General features: G+C 40.9%; 1 non-coding gene across 1 annotated transcript; it reads left to right on the forward strand.

Annotated features, from left to right (window-relative positions):
- Nucleotides 1–12,048: 12,048 nt before the first annotated feature.
- On the forward strand, nucleotides 12,049–12,155 carry LOC114424797. The gene has a single exon (XR_003669097.1). It is a non-coding gene; the product is annotated as a small nucleolar RNA R71 (small nucleolar RNA).
- The last annotated feature ends 6,174 nt before the right edge of the window (nucleotides 12,156–18,329 follow it).

Consider the following 18,329-nt stretch of genomic DNA (forward strand, 5'->3'; position numbering starts at 1 on the left):
GAAAAGGATGAATAGCACAAGTTTTCAAGGTTTGGAAAACCATAAAACTTCAGAAAGCTTTTGGTACAAAGAAGAAGAAAAAGTTCAAAGAGATTTAAAGAGATTCAAGGCTTGTAAAGGATTGTATAAGATTGATTGAAAATGCAAAACAAAGCCTTGCTTTTATAGACTCTTCATGTCTGGTCAAGAAGGCCATTCAGAAGAGTTATAACTTTTAGAAAAACTTAAAACCCATTTGAAAAAGTCAAAACCTTTTTGAAGAGTTGCATCTTTAGATTTTTCAGAAACAAACACTGGTAATCGATTACCAAATTAGTGTAATTGATTACACAAGGCTTTTAAGTGAAAGGATGTGACTCTTCACATTTGAATTTGAATTTCAACGTTCAAGGACACTGGTAATCGATTACCAAAACATTGTAATCGATTACAGCCTTTTGAAAATATTTGGAACGTTGTAAATTCAGTTTGAAAACGTTTTCAAACTCATTTTGCTACTGGTAATTGATTACAACAATATGGTAATCAATTACCAGAGAGTAAAAACTCTTTGGTAAAGGTTTTGTCAAAAACTCATGTGCTATTCAAAGTTTGGAAAAAAAAAACTTTTTAATACTTATCTTGATTGAGTCTTTTCTTCATTCTTGAATCTTGAGTCTTGAATCTTGATCTTGATTCTTGAGATCTTGAATCTTGAATCTTGATTCTTGATTGTAGATTTTCTTCTTGAGTCTTGAATTCTTCTTGATTCTTAAACTCTTGACATGTTCTTGATTCACTTGAGTTGTTCTTTGATTCACTTGAGTTGTTCTTTGATCTTTTGAGCTTTTTGTTTATCACCTTTGTCATCATCTTTTGTTGTCATCATTGTTATCATCAAAACACCTTTGAATCACTTTTGATTCATCATGAAGCTTTGCTTCCACAAGCCATAACCCCAACCAAGATTCCTCAACCTCCATTTCTCTGAGGATACGACTCAAACGCAACATGTTCATATCATGGAGGAGTTTTGGGACATTCCATTGAGCATCGTATGACCTCGAAGCATAAGGTGCAAAGTCTAATTGATGCGGCCTGGCTGAAATTTGAGGAGAATCGCGTGTAAGTCCTGACATTGAAAAGAGATGCCACACATGGGGAAATTTGAAGGTTGTTGTTAGATGTCTCTAATGACTCATCAGGATTTTCAAGTTTATGCCATTATTGTAAACCACAGTTACAATGCTAAATAAAATGGATAAATTTGACATCTTTGTCCCTCATCCTCTCATAATTACATCTTTGCTTCCACTGGAATGTGGGTGCAAGCCATTGGTTTGTTTGCTCAAGCGACCTGTGCTTCTGAGTTTGGACTCCCAAAACCGTTCAATCAGAAATTACTCGCGCTGCACATTTGGTGAGGATGCCATAAACAACGAGTAAAGCAGAAAAGTTCAAGAAAGGAAAAGGAAAAAAGTAGTTGATTGACTGTGTTTTCAAGTAAAATATAGACGTTCATGTGACCTCATTTTATCATTCCAGAAAGTTTGTCTTTTTTTAGAGAGAAGTGAGTTATCAAGAATAGGAGTCATTTGACTTAACCCGTCAACTGAAAAAAAAAATCCTTCAACTATTTCTCATCCTTGAAAAACTCTTTTTGCGAGAATCAAACCGCCTCTTTCATTCTTCCTTGCTACAGGTCATGACGAAAGACAATGATTGGTACCTCAAAGCCCTACACTGGGGCAATGAAAGGCACCATGCAAAAACCTCAAGCAAACCTAGGGGCAGATTAGAAGTTCTCACCCAATAGGTTCCCTGCTACATGGTCATGACGAAAGACAACGATTGGTACCTCAAAGCCTTACACTGGGGCAATGAGGGGCACCGTGCATGAGCCTCAAGCGAACCTAGGGGCAGATTAGAAGTTCTCACCCAATGGGTTCCCTGCTACAAGGTCATGACGAAAGACAACGATTGGTACCTCAAAGCCCTACGCTAGGGCAATGAGGGGCACCGTGCATGAGCTTCAAGCGAACCTAGGGGCAGATCAAAATTTCTCACCCGTCGATGTTTTTAAACAAGAAAAAAGGGGGGACAAATCCTGGAATTTCAATGGATTGATTAAACATCAAAGGACTCCATTGTCGTCACTCCAAAATGGTCAAGTGGCTAAATCAAACAGAACATACACTCTGAAGGAGTTCCCGGAGAGATTTGCAAAAGATAGGATAAGGTTGCATGAATTATCACCACTTTCAAAAGGACAGTCAATCTGTGTTTTCCAAAAAAAATTAAATCAAAATCAAAATCATAAAATAGGGAAAGAATGTCATGAACACTGTACAACTTTCCATTCCATTGCATTGTTTCATATGAAGTCCGCATTTACCAAATTTCGCGACAAAGGTTGCATGCATCTGCATCCCTAAAAATCATGTTAACTGCATAGATTTCCTACATCTAATGTCATATCTTTTGAATTAAGGATGACCGGCCCTCCCAATGAGTAAATCTAATACTTTATCATAAGGGTGGACCCTTAGGCACTAGAATCTATTGCCTTTAGAGGACTACACGTCCTCGCCTTCAGAGGGCTACACGTCCTCGCCTTTAGAGGACTGCACGCCCTCACCTTTAGAGGACTACACGACCTCACCTTCAGAGGACTACATGTCCTTGCCTTCAGAGGGCTACACCCCCTCGCCTTCAGAGGACTACATGTCCTCGCCTTTAGAGGGCTACACGCCTTTGCCTTCAGAGGGCTACACGCCCTTGCCTTTAAAGGGCTACACATCCTCGCCTTCAGAAGATTTCACGTCCTCACCTTCAGAGGGCTACACTCCCTTGCCTTTGTAGGGCTACACGCCCTCACCTTCAGAGGGCTACACGCCCTCGCCTTTAGAGGGCTACACACCCTCACCTTCAGAGGACTACACGTCCGCGCCTTTAGAGGACTACACGTCCTCGCATTTAGAGGACTACACATCCTCGCCATCAGAGGGTTGCATGCCCTCGCCTTCAGAGGACTACACGTCCTCACCTTCAGAGCACTACACATCCTCGCCATCAGAGGGCTACATGCCCTCGCCTTTAGAGGACTGCACGTCCTCACCTTCAGAGGACTACATGTCCTCACCTTCAAAGGGCTACACGCCCTCGCTTTTAGAGCGCTACACCCCCTCGCCGTCAAAGGACTACACGTCCTCACTGTCAGAGGACTACACGTCCTCGCCTTCAGAGGACTTCATGTCCTCGCCGTCAGAGGGCTACACGCCCACACCTTCAGAGGGCTACACGCCCTCACCTTCAGAGGGCTACACGCCATCACCTTTAGAGGGCTACACGCCCTCACCTTCAGAGGACTACACGTCCTCACCATCAGAGGACTATACGTCCTCACCTTCATAAGGCTGCACACCCTCGCCTTTGTAGGGCTACACGTCCTCACCTTCAGAGGGCTGCACACGCTCACCTTCATAGGGCTACACACCCTCACCTTCAGAGGACTACACGTCCTCGCCTTTAGAGGACTACGCGTGCTCACCTTCAGAGGACTACACGTCCCCGCCTTTAGAGGACTACACGCCCTCGCCAAGAGAGGGTTGCACGCCCTCTGCTTCAGAGGGCTGCACGCCCTCGGCTTCAGAGGACTACACGTCCTCACCTTTAGAGGGTTGCACGCCCTCGCCTTTAGAGGACTACACGTCGTTACCTTTAGAGGGCTGCACGCCCTCGCATTCAGAGGGTTGCACGTCCTCGCCTTCAATGGTTGATACGTCCTCGACTTCAGAGGGCTACACGCGTTCGCCTTTAGAGAGCTACTTGTCCTTACTTTCAGTGGGCTCCACATCCGCACCTGAAGAGAATTTAAGGTCTTCTGCCTTTAATGCTTAACCGAGACTTGCGCTCCCGGTTAAGCGGCCAGTAGTTTCCTCTTATCAGTTCCTGTGCCACCCCCTGATATTGGAGGGCGACCAACTGTGTGAGCACAACAATGGAGGGAGGCTATCGCGTAGCTACTATGCATACCGGGGCAAGATTTCACCCGTGCCGCTGCAAAGAGATGAGTGTGGATCGTGCACTAGCATGACCACTATTACACATATATTGATGACATTGCTAGTTAGCAACATTTTGCCCAGCGACCACAATGCCGATCTCCCCCTGCGGAAGTATCAGTTGGTCTATGCCGTCATGACAGAGGTAAGTTTGCACGTGGCTCAATTGATTTCTGATGCCATCCACTATTTGCAGGGATCGCGCCCACAAGACACCCAGTGGACCCGAAGAAGTCCAACAGGGCCCTAGGGTTTCCAGCTTTGGTTACGGGCCTCTGTCAGTCCTATAGGGTGCCCGTCCCCTTCAGCAAGGTCATGCCATCGTGACATAGGTAAGTATGTGATCGAGGCCATACCCGAATCAAATAAACATGAAAATGCAATAACTAGGAAGTGATCCTAGGTCGTTTCCCAACGAGCAGTGACAAACCAAATGTTCATAATATACTTGCAGTAACAGTAACGATTGGGGGGGGGGGGTTTGGTTGTTTTGTGATTAAAGAGCAGAACAAGTAAACTGGAATACGAAACTACTAATATTAAAAACGGGTTGTTTCCTCTGATTCAGAAGCCATTTTCTTATCCTGGGTTATGGAGAATTTGTCCCTAACAGTCAACCACTTAATCCAACCCTATTTCAATTTACTAAGCGAAAATCAACTTAGGGTTTTCAATACGTGATTAGGCACCACATACACCAGTTAGCCCTTTGTCCATTAAGCATGAACGCAAGTTAGGCTCAGAGGAAATTAATCGAACACGAAGCGTGCACTGATTAATATTCACGAGTTTGGGATAACTGGTGAAGGGAAAACTGCCAGGAAACCACATTACAAGCGAAACCTCAAAGAGAATTGGGCTTCGTCCTCAAAAGGAAACAACACTAGAAAATCTAGCCTTCCATGGATTCAAACAGAAAACGCAAATGAAACATGAAGCAGTAACGTAAATGAACAAAAACGTAAGTGAACAGAAACGTAAATGAACAGAAATGTAAATGAGACAGAAACGTAAATGAGAGTAGAAGAAGAAGCAAGAATGAAATTGTAATTAGAAGCAGAAAACGTAAAATTGCATTACGTGAACAGTAGCATCAAAGCAGAAAACGTAAAACCCTAAAACAAAAGCTCTGAATAATGAATAGCCTAACAGAATAGCTTGACACGAATCCCAAGGCTGCTATTTAAAAAGAGTCACTCAAAGTCACTGGCGCTATTATAATACTCTGGCCCAAAACGAAATAAACACTGAACAACATAAAATAAAATTGCAAAATTTCCTAATTAGAAATTAACTAAGGTAAGCGCTGCTTTATTTGCCCTCTTCAAGTCTATAACCAAAATCCGGATTAAGCCCAATGTTTCATTAATTCCTGAAATTAGATTAAAAACATCAAATTAGCTAAATGAGCCCAAATAATAAAACTGCCTGATTAATTGACAATTAAGACAAATCAGTAATAAAAATGGTGCAAAAAGGGTTTAGAAAATAGAAGAAAATGATGGCACATCAAAACCCCCCATACTTAGCCTTTTGCACTCCTGGGCAAAATGAAACAAAGAACAAAATCCAAGAATATCAAAGAGAGACAAACAAAAACATTCACATATTTCTCAATGAACATCAAGGAATGAAAGGAATGGGTAACATCTAACCTAAGGAGATCCAAAAAGTCAAGACATTCATGAAAATCATCCAAGCAACCCAATCATGGCAAAATAGTTAATAAGCTCAAGATTGAAAAGTGATAAAGCCTCACAAGATATACACTCTATCTCTCAAGTGTCTAGGCTACTATTTACCCTCAAAGCACCCATGAAAGCAAACACCACATAAACTTGGCAAGATTCTAAAATTGACAATCAACCCACTAACACAAGCACATGAGGATCAAAAGGCCTTTTAAGGTTGTAATGGGGCCAAGGACAAGGTATGGAGAAATATGGAATAAGTGGCTAAATCCCAAAGGAATAGAGGAGCAATGGGGATTAAGTGCATATTAAGAAAAAATAAGAAAATAAAAAGAAGTAAAGATAAAAATTAAACATAGAGAGTAGAACCAAGAGTTTCATCATTCTTGTGCCATTTAAGATCTTATTCACTCAACTTTAATGTTTTTTTCTTTTTTTCGAATTTTTTTTTTCGATTTTTTTTTTTTACTCTATAGCCTTTGAGAAACAACATTTCATTCAGCATGTCCAACATTTAACCAATATACAATGTACATTAAGTGTGGCCCAAAATACATCATGAAGCATAGCCAACAAAACAAGTTATCCAATGAAACAAAAACCCCCCACACTTATTCCCAAAACAATTCCAAAGCTCCAAAATTCCTTAAGGATATGGTGATATCATGGTTTTTCATTTAAGGCTTGTAGTGAGCTTCAAAACAAGGAAAGGGAAACAAGGCTCAAAAGGGCTATCAAAGGAATTAATTCAAAGTAAGTCCATTTGGCTAGAAGCTTATAAGAACAAAATTGCATCAATCATTTCCAAATATGCATGTGAATTAGGAAGCATCAACAAGAATCAAGCCAAGGCTATTATGCAAGCAATCAATGGGGCAAAACACACCAAATGATTATGGTGATGGATGGCTCAAATTCTCACAAAGGTAAACTCATCACTTTCAAATTGAGCTTTCAAAACTATAATGACATGTAGAGGAGAATCAAGGATTTCAAGTCACAAAATGTCAAGAACTTTTATTTTCAAAACAATTACCCATTTCTTGAACATATCCTATAATTCAAAGAAAAACATGCAAAGTCGTACATGCACACAAAATTAACCCAAAATATTAAACTAAAAATCCGACGAAACTAACAACATTAACAAATTAACACGACTAACAAATTAACAAAACCAACAAAACTAGCAAAACCAAAGAACACCCCCCCCCCCCCCCCCATACTTAAACAACACATTGTCCTCAATGTAGCACAATTAAAAGATTAAAAATAATTAAATCATCAAAGAGAATCGGACAAGTGTAATAAAAGCAAAGAAGGAGATAGGAAAAGAAAAACTCCCTAAGTCATGGTGGAGGAAGAGTAGGGTGGAGTAAGGAAGTCTCTTCCACCACTACGTCCACTAAAGAAGGGTTCGTGAGGAATGGCTTAAGTCGATGTCCGTTGACCTTGAAGCTCTTGTTTGTGGAGTCGCTTTTGATCTCAACTGTACCGTAAGGAAAAACATTAGTAACAACAAAAGGACCAATCCACTTAGACCTCAACTTACCACTCATGAGTCCAAGCCTAGAATTATACAATAACACTTTTTGCCCAACCATGAAGTCCTTTTTAACTATCATGCTATCATGGAACTTCTTGGTCTTTTCTTTGTAGAACTTGGCATTCTTGTAGGCTTCTAGGCGGATTTCATCTAACTCACTCAGTTGCAACTTTCTTTCCTCACCAGCTTGATCCATAGAGAAGTTGCAAGTCTTCACTGCCCAGTAAGCTTTGTGCACAATTTCCACTGGAAGATGACATGCCTTTCCAAAGACAACCCGATAAGAAGACATTCCTATGGGTGCTTTGTAGGCAGTCCGATGTGCCCAGAGAGCATCATCAAGCCTGGTACTCCAATCTTTCCTGCTTGGCTGCACAATCTTCTCTAAAATTCTCTTGATTTCCCGGTTAGAAATTTCTGCCTGTCCATTGGTCTGGGGGTGGTATGGTGTGGATACCCTGTGTACCACCCCGTACTTTTTAAGCAGGGCATGCATTGTCCTGTTGCAAAAATGGGTTCCTTGATCACTAGCAATTGCTTTAGGTACTCCAAACCTGCAAAATAGATTAGACCTGACAATGTTTGCAACAACTTTAGCATCATTAGTTCTAGTGGGCTTGGCTTCCACCCATTTTGAAACATAGTCAACTGCAAGGAGAATGTAAACATAACCAAAAGAGACAGGAAAAGGGCCCATGAAATCTATACCCCAAACATCAAACACCTCACATAATAGCATTGGTTGCTGAGGCATTTGTTGTCGCCATGTAAGTGTATTTCCTGCTCTCTGACACTGCTCACAAGTGCTGCAGATCTTCCACGCATCTTTAAAGATGGTGGGCCAATAAAAACCACAATCAAGCACTTTGCGACCTGTCCTTTGAACACCCAGATGACCTCCCGGTGCGGAAGAATGACAAAATTGCAGGACTGAGTCAGTCTCATTATCTGGAATGCATCGTCTAATTACCTGATCACTACACAATTTCCACAAGTAGGGATCATCCCAAATAAAATGCTTAGCATCACTTTTAATTTTATCTCTTTGGGCCTTAGATGCTAAGGGAGGAAAAACAGAGGCAACTAAATAATTGACAATGTTAGCAAACCCGGGAGTAGAAAGAGAGTCAGAAATACTATACAGTATATACAAATGATCATCTGGGAAATCATCCTGAATGGGTGAATCCGCATCTGATACACGTTTGATCCGACTCAAATGATCAGCAACTAGATTTTGTGCTCCGCTCCTATCACGGATCTCCAAGTCAAACTCTTGGAGCCAGAGCATCCATCGGATCAACCTAGGCTTAGAATCAGCCTTCTTCAACAAGTACTTTAGAGCTGTATGGTCAGTGTAAACAATAATGCGGGTACTAAGCAAATAAGATCGAAATTTTTCAAGAGCAAAAACTATGGCTAGAAGTTCTTTCTCAGTAGTAGTATAATTCGCTTGGGTAGCATCTAAAGTCCTAGAAGCATAATATATCACCCTGGGCAATTTATCAATTTTCTGAGCAAGGACAGCCCCCAATGCATAATTTGATGCATCACACATAAGCTCAAAAGGGGTTGTCCAATCGGGTGCCTGGATGATGGGGGTGGTAGTCAGCGCTCTTTTGAGGCAATCAAAGGCCTCTTTGCATCTGTCATTAAAGTCAAACTCCACCTCCTTTTACAACATGATGGACAGTGGAAGGGCTACTTTGCTAAAATCCCATATAAAGCGCCTGTAGAATCCTGCATGACCAAGAAAAGATCGCACCTCTCGCACACAAGAGGGGTAAGGCAGTTGTGAAATAACAAAAATTTTTGCAGGATCTACTTCAATACCCTTATTTGAAATAATGTGGCCTAAAACTATACCTTGCTCAACCATAAAATGACATTTTTCAAAATTTAGAACAAGGTTAGTTTCAATGCATCTATTCAAAACTTTTTCCAAACTATTCAAACAACCATCAAAAGAGGATCCATAGACAGTGAAATCATCCATAAAAACCTCTATGCAATTTTCTAAAAAATCGCTGAAAATACTAATCATGCACCGCTGGAAGGTACCAGGGGCATTGCACAGGCCGAAAGGCATCCTCCTATAAGCAAAAGTGTCGAAGGGGCAGGTGAATGTGGTCTTTTCCTGATCCTCAGAAGCAATAGTAATTTGCATATAAGCAGAAAAACCATCAAGGAAACAGTAGTGGGATTTACCTGCCAGGCATTCAAGCATCTGGTCAATGAATGGCAGGGGAAAATGGTCCTTTTTGGCAACCTGGTTCAGTCTCCTATAGTCAATGCAGACTCTCCAACTGTTCTGCACCCGAGTAGGAATCAGCTCCTCCTTCTCATTTTTGATCACTGTGAGGCCGGTCTTCTTCGGGACTACCTGGACGGGACTCACCCATTGGCTGTCGGAGATAGGATAAATGATTCCAACTTGCAAAAGCTTGGTTATCTCCTTCATCACTACATCAAGAATCACTGGGTTGAGTCTTCTTTGTGGCTGTCTTACTGGTTTAACTCCATCCTCTAAATTTATTCGATGCATACATGTGGATGGGCTAATACCAGGAATGTCCGCCAGGGTCCAGCCTATAGCCTTCTTATGCTTCTTGAGAATTGACAACAACTTCTCCTCTTGCTCAACAGCAAGGGAGGCGGATATAATCACTGGAAAACTCTTGCTATCATCCAAGTAAGCGTATTTTAAATTTGATGGCAGAGGCTTCAATTCTGGTGTGGTCGGCTGGACAGTGGTAGAAGGAGATGGTTTCTCAACCTTTACCTCATAAAGAAAGTCAGAGGTATGTGTACTTCCTGAAACATGGTTAGTCCTATCTGACTTTATAAAATCAATCTTGAGAGGTAAAACACCACCACCAGACATGCAATCAATGTCACTCTCAGATTCACTCTCAGCATCAAATTCAGACATATGATCAAGTACAATTTTAGACTCAATGCATGAAGAGTGAGAGGCATGCAGATTAGAATAAAGATCAGTCATGTATTCATCAACAACATGGTCAATTATTTCAGCACGAAATACAAAAAGATCTTTAGATGGGTATTTCATAGCATCCAGAATATTAAAATGAACAATTATATCACCAAACTCCATGGACAGTGTGCCTGCATAAACATCTATCTTAGTTCTCGCAGTTTTCATAAAGGGTCTGCCTAGAATGATGGGAACTGATCCTTGAGAAAATCCATCTTCCATATTCAAGATATAAAAATCAACAGGGAAAATCAGTTCACCAACTCTAACTAAGACATCTTCTATGAAATCAACAGGATAGGCAACACTTCTATTAGCTAAATGAATTACCACATCAGTTGACTGCAAGGGACCTAAAGATAGAGAATTAAAAATAGACAGAGGCATAACACTAACAGAGGCTCCTAAATCTAGCATGGCATTGTCAAACTTACTATTCCCTATAATACAAGGTATGCTGAATCTACCTGGATCTTTGCATTTTTCAGGAATTTGAGGAACAGATTTACCAATCAATGCGGAGACATTTCTGCCCATGCTAATTCGTTCACTTCCTTTAAGCTTCCTCTTATTAGTGCACAGCTCCTTCAAGAATTTAGCATATCTTGGAATTTGCTTTATTGCATCCAACAGAGGTATGTTTACCTCTACTTTTCTAAAAGTTTCCAAGATCTCTTTCTCTGCCTCTTCCATTTTTTGTTGGAAACTGCTCTCGGAGGGAATGGAAGAGGGAGAATGTGCTGCTTCTACAAATCAGAATTACCTGTGGAAGAAGATTCACCTGCACAGAAATTGTTAGGTAAATTTTTGTCATCACCTTTTTCTGGAGTAGAGTGAAGTTTGGCAGGTTCATTTGCAGATGAGGAAGGTGCTACAGGTTGAGATCCTTGACACTGCTTTCCCGACCTCAATGAAATGGCACTGACATTTTTGGGATTTTGGACAGCTTGAGAAGGTAGCTTGTCATAATTCTGGGACTGTTGTTGATTCAATTGTGTAGCTAATTGTCCCATCTGATTAGTCAAGCTCTGAATGGAAGCTCTGGTCTCTTGTTGAAACTGCATGTTTTGCATAGTCATTTGCCTCACAAGTTCTTCGAGGGAAGGTTGTGGAGGGGCCTCAACTGTTGGTTGTTTCTGGGGTTGTTGTTGTTGTTGGATTGGTGGAGGAATGTATGGTCTGCTTGGGCCAGCAGCATTTTGGAAGGAAGGAGCAGGCTGCTGTTGTTGTTGCTGAGGGCTGGACCATCTGATATTAGGGTGATTCCTCTATCCAGGGTTGTATCTGTTGCTGGAGAGGTCATAATTGTTCTACTGTGGTTGATTTTGCTATTGAGGTTGAGGAGGTCTATTGTAAATATTTGCAGCATAAGCTTCAGGCTGCTCAATTGCTCCAGGTTGCTGCATGGAAGGGCAAAGGTCTGTATGGTGGCCAGCAGAGGAGCACAAACCACAAACCCTTGCGACAGGTACAGATTTCTGATTCAAGGCCAGCTGGGTTACCAAGTTAACCAATGCATCCAGTTTTCCCTCAAGCTTCTTAGTCTCAGATGATGCAGCTGAGTTAGTAGCTACCTCATGCACTCCTCTAATGACTATAGCATCATTTCTGGCGCTAAACTGCTGGGAGTTGGAAGCCATCTTCTCAATTAAATTCCTGGCTTCAGCAGGAGTCATGTCTCCAAGGGCTCCACCACTGGCAGCATCTATCATACTTCTGTCCATATTACTGAGTCCTTCATAAAAATATTGGAGAAGAAGCTGCTCTGAAATCTGATGGTGGGGGCAACTGGCACATAGTTTTTTAAATCTCTCCCAGTACTCATACAGGCTCTCTCCACTGAGTTGTCTAATACCTAAGATATCCTTCCTGATGGTTGTGGTCCTGGAAGCAAGGAAAATTTTTTCTAAGAATACTCTTTTAAGGTCATCCCAGCTCGTGATGGACCTTGGAGCAAGGTAATACAGCTAGTCCTTTGCCACTCCCTCTAATGAATGAGGAAAAGCCTTCAGAAATATGTGATCCTCTTGGACATCTGGGGGTTTCATGGTGGACCAGACAATGTGAAATTCTTTCAAATGTTTGTGCAGGTCTTCACCTGCAAGGCCATGAAACTTTGGAAGCAAATTAATCAGTCGAGTTTTAAGAACATATGGGACATCCTCATCAGGGTATTGGATGCACAAGCTTTCATAGGTGAAATCAGGTGCAGCCATTTCCCTTAGAGTCCTTTCACGGGGTGGAGGTTGCGCCATGTTCTCAGAATGTGCAAAATCAGAATGCTCAGAATCAGAATGCTCAAAATTATAATGCTCAAGATCAGGATGTTCAAAATCACCAATAACAGAATGCACAGATTCACCAGTAATGGAATGCTCAGAATGATCAAAAGGTATAAAATGATGCCTAACTAATTTGTGAAATGTCCTATCAATCTCAGGATCAAAGGGTTGTAAGTCAGATGGATTGCCTCTAGTCATACACTACATTCAGCATGCACACGACTAGTTGTCTTGTCATGTAAATAAAGGTGTAGGTTTGAACTACAGCTACCCTCAACTGATATCCAAATGACTTGAAATTTTGTGAGCAACCTTATAAAATGATGAGAAGATAGAACAAAAAATTTCAGACAAAAATTCAAAGTCTAACTATGAAAGCTAAAAATGGTAGGTTAAGAAAAATAAGTGAATAAAACTTGAAAAATAAAAAACCTATGACAGAATCGCTTTTTTTGGACGATGGAGACCTCAGCCGGCCTACAGCGGGCTGCCATGGCATAGGAAATTTTTTTCTACCCCAAATGCATATATAATAATTGCGATTCTGATAACCGGAGCAAAAGTTATGGCCATTTGAAGTTTTGACAAACACAAAATTTGCTAGTTTTTTGGAACTTTCAAATCTGACCAAACTAAAGGCTCTAGCTATTTTTCCCACAAAATATGGATTAAAAGAAGTTACCACAAAAAATTCAGCCAAAAATAACAACCCTAGCTACTAAAACAAAAAATCACAAATAATTCAGCATGGGTGGTCGCTAAAATCCGTCGCTAAGGGATTTCTACTACTACTATGGTTTGCCGCAAGCAGAAATGGTCACTAAGTCCATCGCAAAACACTATTCATAGAAAAACACCCAAAACTGAAACAGGGGAAGCGCTCAATGGGAAAACTGAAACAGAACACACATTAAACAAAATACCAGGACACTAAACAACACTAACACACATACTAACACAATACTAACAATTAAACATAAAACACGAAAGGGTTAAACACACAACACTAGCTAGCTATTATGAACCTTTGGACACTGCTCCCCGACAACGGCGCCAAATTTGATCGAGACCGTACCCGAATCAAATAAACATGAAAATGCAATAACTAGGAAGTGATCCTAGGTCGTTTCCCAACGAGCAGTGACAAACCAAATGTTCATAATATACTTGCAGTAACAGTAACAATTGGGGGGGTTTGGTTGTTTTGTGATTAAAGAGCAGAACAAGTAAACTGGAATACGAAACTACTAATATTAAAAACGGGTTGTTTCCTCTGATTCAGAAGCCATTTTCTTATCTTGGGTTATGGAGAATTTCTCCCTAACAATCAACCACTTAATCCAACCCTATTTCAATTTACTAAGCGAAAATCAACTTAGGGTTTTCAATACGTGATTAGGCACCACATACACCAGTTAGCCCTTCGTCCATTAAGCATGAACGCAAGTTAGGCTCAGAGGCAGTTAATCGAACATGAAGCGTGCACTGATTAATATTCACGAATTTGGGATAACTGGTGAAGGGAAAACTGCCAGGAAACCACATTACAAGCGAAACGTCAAAGAGAATTGGGCTTTGTCCTCAAAAGGAAACAACACCAGAAAATCTAGCCTTCCATGGATTCAAACAGAAAACGCAAATGAAACATGAAGCAGTAACGTAAATGAACAAAAACGTAAGTGAACAGAAACGTAAATGAACAGAAATGTAAATGAGACAGAAACGTAAATGAGAGTAGAAGAAGAAGCAAGAATGAAATTGTAATTAGAAGCAGAAAACGTAAAATTGCATTACGTGAATAGTAGCATCAAAGCAGAAAACGTAAAACCCTAAAACAAAAGCTCTAAATAATGAATAGCCTAACATAATAGCCTAGCACGAATCCCAAGGTTTCCATTTAAAAAGAGTCACTCAAAGTCACTGGGCCCTATTACAATACTCTGGCCCAAAACGAAATAAACACTGAACAACATAAAATAAAATTGCGAAATTTCCTAATTAGAAATTAACTAAGGTAAGCGCTGCTTTATTTGCCCTCTTCAAGTCCATAACCAAAATCCGGATTAAGCCCAATGTTTCATTAATTCCTGAAATTAGATTAAAAACATCAAATTAGCTAAATGAGCCCAAATAATAAAACTGCCTGATTAATTGACAATTAAGACCAATCAGTAATTAAAATGGTGCAAAAAGGGTTTAGAAAATAGAAGAAAATGATGGCACATCAGTATGCACATCACTCAACTGATTTCTGATGCCATCTATTGTTTGCAGGGATTGTGCTCGCAAGACACCCAATTGGACCCGAAGAAGTCCAATAGGGTTCTGGGGTTTCTAGCTCTGATTACGAGCCTTTGTCAGTTCTACGGAGTGCCCGTCACCCCTAGCAGGGTCATTAGGCCCTTATTAACTGGGCTTTCATCGAGAAGTACTGCTCCCCCAGGCAGGCGCAGGGCGAGGCATCACAGTAGTGGGCAACAGGCGCACTGCCACCACCTCTAGAGTTCACCTCAGCACATCCACCAAAAGGTTAGAGCATTGCCTACAACACATGGCCGACAAGCAGGCAACCAAGTCCAAAGCCAAAGGTAAGCAAAAGTACTAGGTCCGTGACCGACAAGTCATCGCGCGTCCAGCTCCAGACGTTAAAGAAGCGCTACTAGGAGGCAACCTAGTACCTTTTAAATTTTTGCTTGTTATTTGATCACCTTTTGTTTCTCAAGTCATAGTAGGACACACCTAGTTGCTCATGATCCTAGGAATTTAAATAAAACAAGCACATGCTCAGAAGGTAGTCATACCTCACAAAATATATGTATGTGTGTTTAGGTAGTGAAAATACCTTAAATATGCATGTATGTAGCAAAAAATATGTATGTGTGTTTAGGTAGTGAAAATACCTTAGATATGCATGTATGTAGCAAAAAATACCTCACAATATATATATATATATATATATATATATATATATATATATATATATATATATATATATATATATATATATATATATATCTGTGTGTGTGTGTGTGTGTGTGTGTGTATGTGTCTAGGTAGCAAGATACCTTGGATACACTTGTACATAGCAAAAATACCTCACAAAAATATACATAGGTAACAAAATACCTCAAACAATAAAAAAGAAACAAAAACAAACAATAACAAAAAATATATCTTTTGGCTGAAAAGCCAGCACGCTTTTAAAAAGAAATAACTTCCAGCTTTTCTTTTGAAAAAGATTCACCGATCAAAACAAAGGGTTTTTTTTTAAAAAATGTGTATACACCTGAAGGGTGAATGCTGTGAAAATTTTCCCGAACACCCAAAATGGACTCGTATGAATGCATGAATTGATAAAGGGGCATATTTTGGAAACACTGGGTTGACTTAAATAGGGAAAAATGAATCTTGAGCCCTAGTGTCACATGACCATAAAAACTTGATGCTTGAGTGTCCACATGGGTGCATGCATGACCAGTTTTGCGTAAAATTTCCTAATCATCATTGTTGCATGTGTGTCATGGAAATAACGTGGGACATCTCCTTTATCCCTGAACTGTTGGCGAAACCAACACTCTGACATATATCATGTCCAACCGTTCTACAAGCCTTGAGCCAAAATCCCAACTCTCCATAAATCGTGACCCAGGGTGAGAGTGCCCATCCTTGCCCTTAGAAGAAAACAAAACGAAAAAAAAAAGTTCCCGATCAAGGATCGAAAGAAAGCAAAAGAAGGAAATTCCCAATCAATGATCGGAAGAAAACAAAAACAAAAGAGAAAAAGAAAATTCCCGATCAAAGATCGGAAGAAAACAAAAGAAATATGCAGAAAGGTCTTTGGACCAGACAATATCTGAATAATACAAAATTGTCACCACCAAATAAGGAAAGAAAGGAAGCCATGACTTGAAGTGGTTCTCTCCCTTTGATCGCAAACCAAAATCATGTGCGCTGGTGACTTTCTCGCACCGCACTAAACAAAAACAAAAAAAGGAAAAGGCCAAAACACTCAGAGCCAAATTCCTCACCGAAACACCATTCCCAAAAAAATCCTATTGATCCATGGTCACGCATGTAATCTTTGATTTGATAGGAAATGATTTTCAAAATCAAGTCATGACATATCTATGGTTCGGAATTAGGATGAAACACTTACCTGTGTGAGATTGATACACTTTGAGTGATTTTCTTCTATTTTGGTTGGACCTAGTGTTTCCTCTAAATGGTCGTTTAGAAATGAAATGCTAACATCCAAAATCTCATTTATGGTTGTGAGAAAATTTCATCAGCATACCCTCCTTCCCCAATAGACACATTGTTTATCATCAAAAAATCATATGTTGCTCTGATCAGTTGGAGGTTTTGTTTCTTTACTAAAGCATGTTCGCATTTTAGTGAAAAGCCCTGCTTTTGTCGACCACCCTACCTTTTTCTACCATGGCCCAAGATCCCGATGGCATACGGAGACACCCGACGGTAACCCGCACACACCCTTTGCTATACAGCGATCCGAGAGTCTAGTAGCATGCAGAGACGCCTTACGGTTATCCGCACCTTTCCAATGTGGTCATCTGCACCCTTTCCGGAGATGTCAGCATCTTCCGGTAGAGACTATTTCAGTCTCACACTTCTCTCAAGAGCTACGTAAGTCTGAGTTCCTCATCACAAATTGAGGATACGTAGGAGTAAGAGCCTCGCTTTTGTCGGCCGCCCCACAATTTCTGTCACACTGACCCTGAAGTCAAGTGACGTGTGGAGATACACAAGTAATTCCTCCGCACCATCAATTTCTGAAAATACTAACTCGTGAAGTTAGGGGGCAGGCAGAATACCCAAGTGGTTATCCGTATAAACATTCTTTCACTATCCATTAGACCCAGAGCACGATAGCATTCAGAGACTAACGTCGTCTTCTGCACCCTTTGTTAATCGCGGCCAACAAGCCGGTTTACACGCGGAGATTTACGTCCTCCTACGCGCTTTCTGTCACACTGACCCTGAAATCAGGTGACGTGTGGAGATACACAAGTAATTTCTCCGCACCATCAATTTCTGCCAATACTAACCCCTGAAGTTAGGGGACAGCTGGAAATACGTAAGTGGTTATCCGTATAAACATTCTTTCGCTATCCATCAGACCCAGAGCACGATAGCATGCAGAGACTAACATCGTCTTCTGCACCCTTTGTCAATCGCAGCCAACGAGCCCGTTGACACGCGGAGATTTACATCGTCTTCTGCGTTTTCTGTCACACTGACCTTGAAGTCAGGTGACGTGCGGAGATGCACAAGTAATTTCACCGCATAGTCAATTTCTGTCAATACTAACCCGTGAAGTTAGGGGGCAGGCTGAAATACCCAAGTGGTTATCTGTATTAACATTCATTCGTTATCCATCAGACTCAAAGCACAATAGCGCGCAAAGACTAACATCGTCTTCTGCACCCATTGTCAATCGCGGCCAACGAGCCCATTGACACGCAAAGATTTACGTCATCTTCCGCACTTTCTGTCACACTAACCCTGAAGTCAGGTGACGTGCAGAGATACACAAGTAATTTCTCCGCACCATCAATTTCTGTAAATACTAACCCATGAAGTTAGGGGGCAGGCGGAAATACCCAAGTGGTTATCCGTATACACATACTTTCGCTATCCATCAGACCCAGAGCACGATAGCATGCAGAGACTAACGTCGTCTTCTGCACCTTTTGTCAATTGTGGCCAACGAGCCCATTGACACGCGGAGATTTATGTCGTCTTCCATGC

This window comes from Glycine soja, chromosome 8 (assembly GCF_004193775.1).
Source record: "Glycine soja cultivar W05 chromosome 8, ASM419377v2, whole genome shotgun sequence".
NCBI classification, from domain to species: Eukaryota; Viridiplantae; Streptophyta; class Magnoliopsida; order Fabales; family Fabaceae; genus Glycine; species Glycine soja.